This window comes from Triticum aestivum, chromosome 2A (assembly GCF_018294505.1).
Source record: "Triticum aestivum cultivar Chinese Spring chromosome 2A, IWGSC CS RefSeq v2.1, whole genome shotgun sequence".
In the NCBI taxonomy this organism is placed as follows: Eukaryota; Viridiplantae; Streptophyta; class Magnoliopsida; order Poales; family Poaceae; genus Triticum; species Triticum aestivum.
Genome location: NC_057797.1, coordinates 124676194 through 124685504, shown reverse-complemented (window position 1 = coordinate 124685504; position 9311 = coordinate 124676194). Strand labels below are relative to the sequence as shown.

The window sequence follows — 9311 nt, the reverse complement described above, 5'->3', positions numbered from 1 at the left end:
CATTTCTCCGATTTGGGTTCGAGCTTATCAGGTTGAAGCTTTTTCACATAAGCATCGCAGCCCCAAACTTTAAGAAACGACAACTTTGGTTTCTTGCCAAACCATAGTTCATAAGGCGTCGTCTCAACGGATTTTGATGGTGCCCTATTTAACGTGAATGCGGCCGTCTCTAAAGCATATCCCCAAAATGATAGCGGTAAATCTGTAAGAGACATCATAGATCGCACCATATCTAGTAAAGTACGATTACGACGTTCGGACACACCATTACGCTGTGGTGTTCCGGGGGGCGTGAGTTGCGAAACTATTCCACAGTTTTTCAAATGTACACCAAACTCGTAACTCAAATATTCTCCTTCACGATCAGATCGTAGAAACTTTATTTTCTTGTTACGATGATTTTCAACTTCACTCTGAAATTCTTTGAACTTTTCAAATGTTTCAGACTTATGCTTCATTAAGTAGATATATCCATATCTGCTCAAATCATCTGTGAAGGTGAGAAAATAACGATATCCGCCACGAGCCTCAATATTCATCGGACCACATACATCGGTATGTATGATTTCCAACAAATCTGTTGCTCTCTCCATAGTACCGGAGAACGGTGTTTTAGTCATCTTGCCCATGAGGCACGGTTCGCAAGTACCAAGTGATTCATAATCAAGTGGTTCCAAAAGTCCATTAGTATGGAGTTTCTTCATGCGTTTTACACCGATATGACCTAAACGACAGTGCCACAAATAAGTTGCACTTTCATTATCAACTCTGTATCTTTTGGTTTCAACATTATGAATATGTGTATTACTACTATCGAGATTTAGTAAGAATAGACCACTCTTCAAGGGTGCATGACCATAAAAGATATTACTCATATAAATAGAACAACGATTATTCTCTGATTTAAATGAATAACCATCTCGCATTAAACAAGATCCAGATATAATGTTCATGCTCAACGCTGGCACCAAATAACAATCATTTAGGTCTAATATTAATCCCGAAGGTAGATGTAGAGGTAGCGTGCCGACCGCGATCACATCGACTTTGGAACCGTTTCCCACGCGCATCGTCACCTCGTCCTTTGCCAGTGCCCGCTTATTCTGTAGTCCCTGTTTCGAGTTGCAAATATTAGCAACAGAACCAGTATCAAATACCCAGGTGCTACTGCGAGCATTGGTAAGGTACACATCAATAATATGTATATCACATATACCTTTGTTCACCTTGCCATCCTTCTTATCCGCCAAATACTTGGGGCAGTTCCGCTTCCAGTGACCAGTCTGCTTGCAGTAGAAGCACTCAGTTTCAGGCTTAGGTCTAGACTTGGGTTTCTTCTCTTGAGCAGCAACTTGCTTGCCGTTCTTTTTGAAGTTCCCCTTTTTCTTCCCTTTGCCCTTTTTCTTGAAACTAGTGGTCTTGTTAACCATCAACACTTGATGCTCCTTCTTGATTTCTACCTCCGCAGCTTTCAGCATTGCGAAGAGCTCGGGAATAGTCTTGTTCATCCCTTGCATATTATAGTTCATCACGAAGCTCTTGTAGCTTGGTGGCAGTGATTGGAGAATTCTGTCAATGACGCAATCATCTGGAAGATTAACTCCCAATTGAATCAAGTGATTATTATACCCAGACATTTTGAGTATATGCTCACTGACAAAACTGTTCTCCTCCATCTTGCAGCTATAGAACTTATTGGAGACTTCATATCTCTCAATCCGGGCATTTGCTTGAAATATTAACTTCAACTCCTGAAACATCTCATATGCTCCATGACGTTCAAAACATCGTTGAAGTCCCGATTCTAAGCCGTAAAGCATGGCACACTGAACTATCGAGTAGTCATCAGCTTTGCTCTGCCAGACGTTCATAACATCTGGTGTTGCTCCAGCAGCAGGCCTGGCACCCAGCGGTGCTTCCAGGACGTAATTCTTCTGTGCAGCAATGAGGATAATCCTCAAGTTACGGACCCAGTCCGTGTAATTGCTACCATCATCTTTCAACTTTGCTTTCTCAAGGAACGCATTAAAATTCAACGGAACAACAGCACGAGCCATCTATCTACAATTAACATAAACAAGCAAGATACTATCAGGTACTAAGTTCATGATAAATTTAAGTTCAATTAATCATATTACTTAAGAACTCCCACTTAGATAGACATCCCTCTAATCCTCTAAGTGATCACGTGATCCAAATCAACTAAACCATAACCGATCATCACGTGAGATGGAGTAGTTTTCAATGGTGAACATCGTTATGTTGATCATATCTACTATATGATTCACGCTCGACCTTTCGGTCTCCGTGTTCCGAGGCCATATCTGCATATGCTAGGCTCGTCAAGTTTAACCTGAGTATTCTGCGTGCACAACTGTTTTGCACCCGTTGTATTTGAACGTAGAGCCTATCACACCCGATCATCACGTGGTGTCTCAGCACGAAGAACTTTTGCAACGGTGCATACTCAGGGAGAACACTTCTTGATAATTTAGTGAGAGATCATCTTATAATGCTACCGTCAATCAAAGCAAGATAAGATGCATAAAAAGATAAACATCACATGCAATCAATATAAGTGATATGATATGGCCATCATCATCTTGTGCTTGTGATCTCCATCTCCGAAGCACCGTCATGATCACCATCGTCACCGGCGCGACACCTTGATCTCCATCGTAGCATCGTTGTCGTCTCGCCAATCTTATGCTTCCACGACTATCACTACCGTTTAGTAATAAAGTAAAGCATTACATCGCGATTGCATTGCATACAATAAAGCGACAACCATATGGCTCCTGCCAGTTGCCGATAACTTGGTTACAAAACATGATCATCTCATACAATAAAATTCAGCATCATGCCTTGACCATATCACATCACAACATGCCCTGCAAAAACAAGATAGACGTCCTCTACTTTGTTGTTGCATGTTTTACGTGGCTGCTACGGGCTTAAGTAAGAACCAATCTCACCTACGCATCAAAACCACAACGATAGTTTGTCAAATAGACTCCGTTTTAACCTTCGCAAGGACCGGGCGTAGCCATACTTGGTTCAACTAAAGTTGGAGAGGCAGTCGCCCGCAAGCCATCTCTGTGCAAAGCACGTCGAGGGAACCGGTCTTGCGTAAGCGTACGCGTAAGGTTGGTCCGGGTCGTCTCGTCCAACAATACCGCTGAACCAAAATATGACATGCTGGTAGGCAGTATGACTTGTATCGTCCACAACTCACTTGTGTTCTACTCGTGCATATAACATCAACATCATTAACCTAGGCTCGGATGCCACTGTTGGGTTTCGTAGTAATTTCAAAAAAATTCCTACGCGCACACAGGATCATGTGATGCATAGCAACGAGAGGAGAGTGTTGTCTACGTACCCTACGCAGACCGACTGCGGAAGCGATGACACGACGTAGAGGAAGTAGTCGTACGTCTTCACGATCCAACCGATTAAGCACCGAAACTACGGCACCTCCGAGTTCGAGCACACGTTCAGCTCGATGACGATCCCCGAACTCCGATCCAGCAAAGTGTCGGGGAAGAGTTCCGTCAGCACGACGGCGTGGTAACGATCTTGATGAACTACAGCAGCAGGGCTTCGCCTAAACTCCGCTACAGTATTATCGAGGAATATGGTGGCAGGGGGCACCGCACACGGCTAAGGAATTGATCACGTGGATCAACTTGTGTCAACTTGTATGTTTAGAGGTGCCCCTGCCTCAGTATATAAAGGAGCCAAGGGGGGAGGGTGCGCCGGCCAGGAGGAGGAGGCGCAGGAGGAGTCCTACTCCTACCGGGAGTAGGACTCCCCTCCAATCCTATTCCAACTAGGATTCCCAAGGGGGAAAGAGGGAGAGGGGTGGCCGGCCACCTCTCCTAGTCCTAATAGGACTAGGGGAAGGGGGGAGGCGCGCAGCCCCCTTGGGCTGCCCCTTTCTCCTTTCCACTAAGGCCCATGAAGGCCCATGTGGTTCCCGGGGGGTTCCGGTAACCTCCCGGTAACCCGGTAAAATCCCGATTTCACCCGGAACACTTCTGATGTCCAAACATAGGCTTCCAATATATCAATCTTTATGTCTCGACCATTTCGAGACTCCTCGTCATGTCCGTGATCACATCCGGGACTCCGAACAACCTTCGGTACATCAAAATGCATAAACTCATAATATAACTGTCATCGTAACCTTAAGCGTGCGGACCCTACGGGTTCGAGAACAATGTAGACATGACCGAGACACGTCTCCGATCAATAACCAATAGCGGGACCTGGATGCCCATATTGGCTCCTACATATTCTACGAAGATCTTTATCGGTCAGACCGCATAACAACATACGTTGTTCCCTTTGTCATCGGTATGTTACTTGCCCGAGATTCGATCGTCGGTATCCAATACCTAGTTCAATCTCGTTACCGGCAAGTCTCTTTACTCGTTCCGTAATACATCATCTCACAACTAACATATTAGTTGTAATGCTTGCAAGGCTTATGTGATGTATATTACCGAGAGGGCCCAGAGATACCTCTCCGACAATCGGAGTGACAAATCCTAATCTCGAAATACGCCAACCCAACATCGACCATTGGAGACACCTGTAGTACTCCTTTATAATCACCCATTTACGTTGTGACGTTTGGTAGTACCCAAAGTGTTCCTCCGGTAAACGGGAGTTGCATAATCTCATAGTCATAGGAACATGTATAAGTCATGAAGAAAGCAATAGCAACATACTAAACGATCAGGTGCTAAGCTAATGGAATGGGTCATGTCAATCAGATCATTCTACTAATGATGTGACCTCGTTAATCAAATAACAACTCATTGTTCATGGTTAGGAAACATAACCATCTTTGATTAACGAGCTAGTCAAGTAGAGGCATACTAGTGACACTCTGTTTGTCTATGTATTCACACATGTATTATGTTTCCGGAAAATACAATTCTAGCATGAATAATAAACATTTATCATGATTATAAGGAAATAAATAATAACTTTATTATTGCCTCTAGGGCATATTTCCTTCAGTAGGTCGGTGTGATGGACACCAGCTTGAAGAAGCAATAGTGCGGCCCTGCCGATGCAGGTCGTGACATGGTCGATGCCGGCTTGATGAAGTGACCGTGCGGCGATGCCAGTATGCCCGCTTCGTGTAATCCATGGGGCGGCGATGTTGGTGATGATTTATCCTTCGCGATGTCGGACTCTTGTTCGGCTTGCCGAGATGATGATCCGAAGAAGTTGAGCTCAGCTCAATAAAGTGACGACATGTCTAGCGCAGGTCGGCAGCCTTGAAGCAATATCACCGGTCTGGTTTGACATCAGCATGATGATGAAGGCGACCTCAAGGGAGGCTTAAAAATTTACGGGCGCGTGTTTAAAAACAACGCACAATACCCTAGAAGAGAATTCCTCTAAAAAGGTTGTCCAATGTCACGTTCGTAAAGGAACATGAATTCGGGTCGGATCCGTATTCACGCAAAAAATGGATCCAAAAATTGATCCACTCATCGGAAGGTTTCCGGAGTTTGAACCGTCGGATCGAGCTGAAATTTGGAGGGGTGGTAGATATGGGAATTCCGCAGTAGATGAATGGTTGGATCTTCCAAAGGACCTCCGAGCTAGGCTCTGGAGACCACGCCCTAAACTCGTCCAGATTCCCGTTCAGATTTGACAGGGCTCCGGTATATCGTAGATTGTCGGAGATTCCTCCATCGGAACTCGACGAAATTTTGCATGGATGTTGTAGACTCAATTCCGCACAATTCCACCAAAGGGATCGTCAAAGCGATGCTCTAAGAGGTGGTGGCAGCGGATACAAGTTTGCTGTTCGAAAAAACAGCACGGTTGCCCGAGGGCAATGTTGATGTTTAGCCCCCGGGCTCCATGGATGATTCCTCCATGATCTTGATAGAGATCGGAGTTGATGTTGATGAAGGCCCTCGTCCGAACATGACGATCGGAGATGAAGCACGGTCCTCGGTCGAGCCAGGGTGACCAGTCGAGCCGGCGAAAGATGCCGACATCACAGTTGACCTGCAGACGAGCCATCGATCCTTTTGCCGATCACACAGCGGAACTCTCAATGAAAGCACTAATGTCGGTGTCAAAACCGGCGGATCTTGGGTAGGTGGTCCCGAACTGTGCGTCTAGAATCGATGGTAACAGGAGGCAGGGGACACGATGTTTACCCAGGTTCGGGCCCTCTTGATGGAGGTAATACCCTACGTCCTGCTTGATTGATATTGATGATATAAGTGTTACAAGAGTTGATCTACCACGAGATCGTAGAGGCTAAAACCCTAGAGGCTAGCCTATGGTATGATTGTTGTATATATCTATCGACTAGCCTGGCCTCGGTTTATATAATGCACTAGAGGCCTAGGATAACAAGAGTCCTAGCCGAATACACCGGTGGGGAGGAGTCCTTGTCTTGATCACCAAGTTTTATAGAATCTTCCATGTATGCGGCAGCTGTCCGAACTGACCCATGAGTATACGGCCATGGGGGTCCTCGGCCCAATCTAACAGATCGGGAGATGACGTGATGAGTACCCCCTAGTCCAGGACACCGTCACCTGCCTTGCTCTTATGTTATGTACCACTGTTTTTTCTTCTTCTTTTATCTCCGTTGCCCACCTGTCCAATTCTTTCCTTTACATGATCTTTCACGCCCGAACGAGCCGCGACAAGTCACATACGTCGACTGCCGGCATCTGCGTGGGCGAAATGCTCTCCAGAATGGCCCAGCCGGCCGTCGAATCCTCCTTTGTCCTAACGTGGTCGGACGGCGTAATCCGCATCAGCGCTGGGATGGAAGTGGAAGGGGTGCGGGGTTCCGGGCGTGTCGGGGAAGACAGCTGCTCGCCCATGTCCGCACCTCCCTGTGACGCCGCCGCCTCCCTCTCTCGCTGCTGGCGTCGTTGCATCTTCCCGCAACGTTCTCTGGCTTGCAAGACGGAGCGAAATGAAGGGATGCGGCGGACGAGGCAGGTTGCGTCGCCGCATCTTCCCGGCAACGTTCTCTGCCTTGCAAGACGGATCCAAAGGAAGGGACGTCGACGGACGAGGCAGGCTGCGTCTCCGGCGCGGCGGTCGGTATGGACTGGATGACATCTACGGCGATGGATCGGGACCGATGGTGAGGATGGGAAGCAAGGGTGGCGGACGGCGAGGGCTCGGGCGCGGGAATGGTTGGAGGGCGGCGGGAGACGGACCGCGTCTCCACCGCGACGGTCGGGGATGGGCTGGACGACATCTACGGCGGTGGATCGGGGACCGGTGGTGAGGATGGGGAGCAAGGATGGCGGATGGCAAGGGCTCGGGCGCGAGAAAGATTGGAGGGCGGCGAAAGGAGGAGGAACGATTTGATAGATTTGGTGCAATTTGCGGTGGGTCGGTTTGTCCGCCCCATATTTAAGCTGGATATGAGGGGTGCCGATCAATCCGAACATTTTAAGGCTTGTTTAAGGCGCTTGTTTGGGTCGAAATTTCGTGCTCGAGCGACCTGTCCAGATGTTTGAGACGGTTTTGGAGCGTCCAGCTGTAGATGCTCTAACCTAGCCTTCATGGTTCAGATGAATACTGACAACGCAGGTTTGCAACTCTTCAGAGGGCAACTGCGTACCAATCACACGCGCCCTTTTTCCAGCGGTTGCACCGGCAGATGGTGTCGATTCAAGGGTGCCCAAACACCGGTGCTCTCTCTGGCTCGCTCTCAAAAGACAAATACACCGGTGCACCAATCCACCCAAAGTCTCGTGTGTCTCAGTGTTGCACTGTTCCTTTTGCAAGGCGCGGCCCCGGCTGGCTGGGCTTTTAATAGTGAGAAAATACAAACACAGCACAAATGATCAGATGGCCGAGTTGGTCTAAGGCGCCAGATTAAGGCTCTGGTCCGAAAGGGCGTGGGTTCAAATCCCACTCTGGTCAATTTTTTTGTTACTTTTTTTTCCATAACAAAATTTCTGGCACGGTACTCTGGCTGGGCAGAGACTGCATGGTTTCTTCTCTGCTCAATCCCTTCTCTCCGCCAAGCCATCTTCCGTTGCCTACAAAGAAGTTCAACATAGTACTGTACAAAAGGAACATGCACACACGTATGTCTTGAAAAGTTAGCAAACTAGCTGGCCTCACCTTCCTCCCCAACCAAACACGCACGTTCAACATTACAAAGGGACAATAGAGATTTAGACCTCTTTTGATTCATAGGATAGGATTATCATAGGAATAGGAATCTTGTAAGAAATGAGATGACATGTATCTTAAATCCTATGAGTAGGAATAGGAAACAAGATGTCATTTGGTTGACATCAAAGAAAATTTTCCATTGAGTCTAGCCTCTTTTTTATTTTCTTATGAAATGTGGAGAATATGAATCAATCCTATGTAGGAATAGGAATCCATTCCTATGAACCAAAGGGCTCTAAAGAAAAAAAATCCTATAAGAATCCTATCCTCTAAAATTTCTATAAAATTCCTCTAAACCAAAGGAGGCCTTAACATAGTAGATGGCCTGGAACAATGTGAAGCCTTTCTTAATCCCACTTGATCATTGGCACGACAATCAAAATATGGGTGATATAGTAAAGAAGGTACCGCACAGTCCACAAGTCCGGAGACATTTTTTGGACCGAGGGAGTTGGTTCAGTCAAATTAGCTGAATCTGCTAATGCTCCTGATGTTGTAGATGGTACGGAGCCCGGAGCGCATTTTCAGTGCACGACATCATTGGCGCACTTTATCCTCGTCGTGTACTGCATGCATCGTGATGCGAGGAACCAGCGACAGCCTGTAATGTAGGAACAATACGTGGGACATATACTACATGCGGATGGTACTATATACTCACGTTGCGGTCCAGTATGGTGTGTCCGGCACCCGGTTTGCGTTATCACTTGTACCAAGCATGATGGCATCCTATGTGAGAATCGGCTCAGGTACGCTTGCATGTGGTAGATGATATGGCCCCACAAGTACCTGGCCAACATTTTACGTGCGTGTTGTTTTAGCCCGGGCCCATGCATTTCGCACCACTTAATATAGCCGGGTGTGGCACATAAAAAAAACGTAAACCGGAAGCTTTTGGTGTTTCGGCTGGATCTATTGCATGCTCGACAGAAATATAGAGTTCGTCGACATGGAGAGGCAACTAAGGTATCAATTTTGAAGCTATGTTCTTGCGATATGGAGTTCTTCTAATTGAGCTTGATTTCTTTTTTTTCCATCATAGATCAACAGCTAGTTTCTTGAGAACTTGGAAGTGTTTCTTGAGAACTTGACAGTGTGGTGGTGTGAGCAAGATGTTG

At 46.7% G+C, this 9311-nt stretch overlaps 1 non-coding gene across 1 annotated transcript; it reads left to right on the top strand.

Annotated features, from left to right (window-relative positions):
• The first annotated feature begins 7854 nt into the window (after positions 1-7854).
• Positions 7855-7935, top strand: TRNAL-AAG (transfer RNA leucine (anticodon AAG)). The gene has a single exon. It is a non-coding gene; the product is annotated as a tRNA-Leu (tRNA).
• Positions 7936-9311: the final 1376 nt, after the last annotated feature.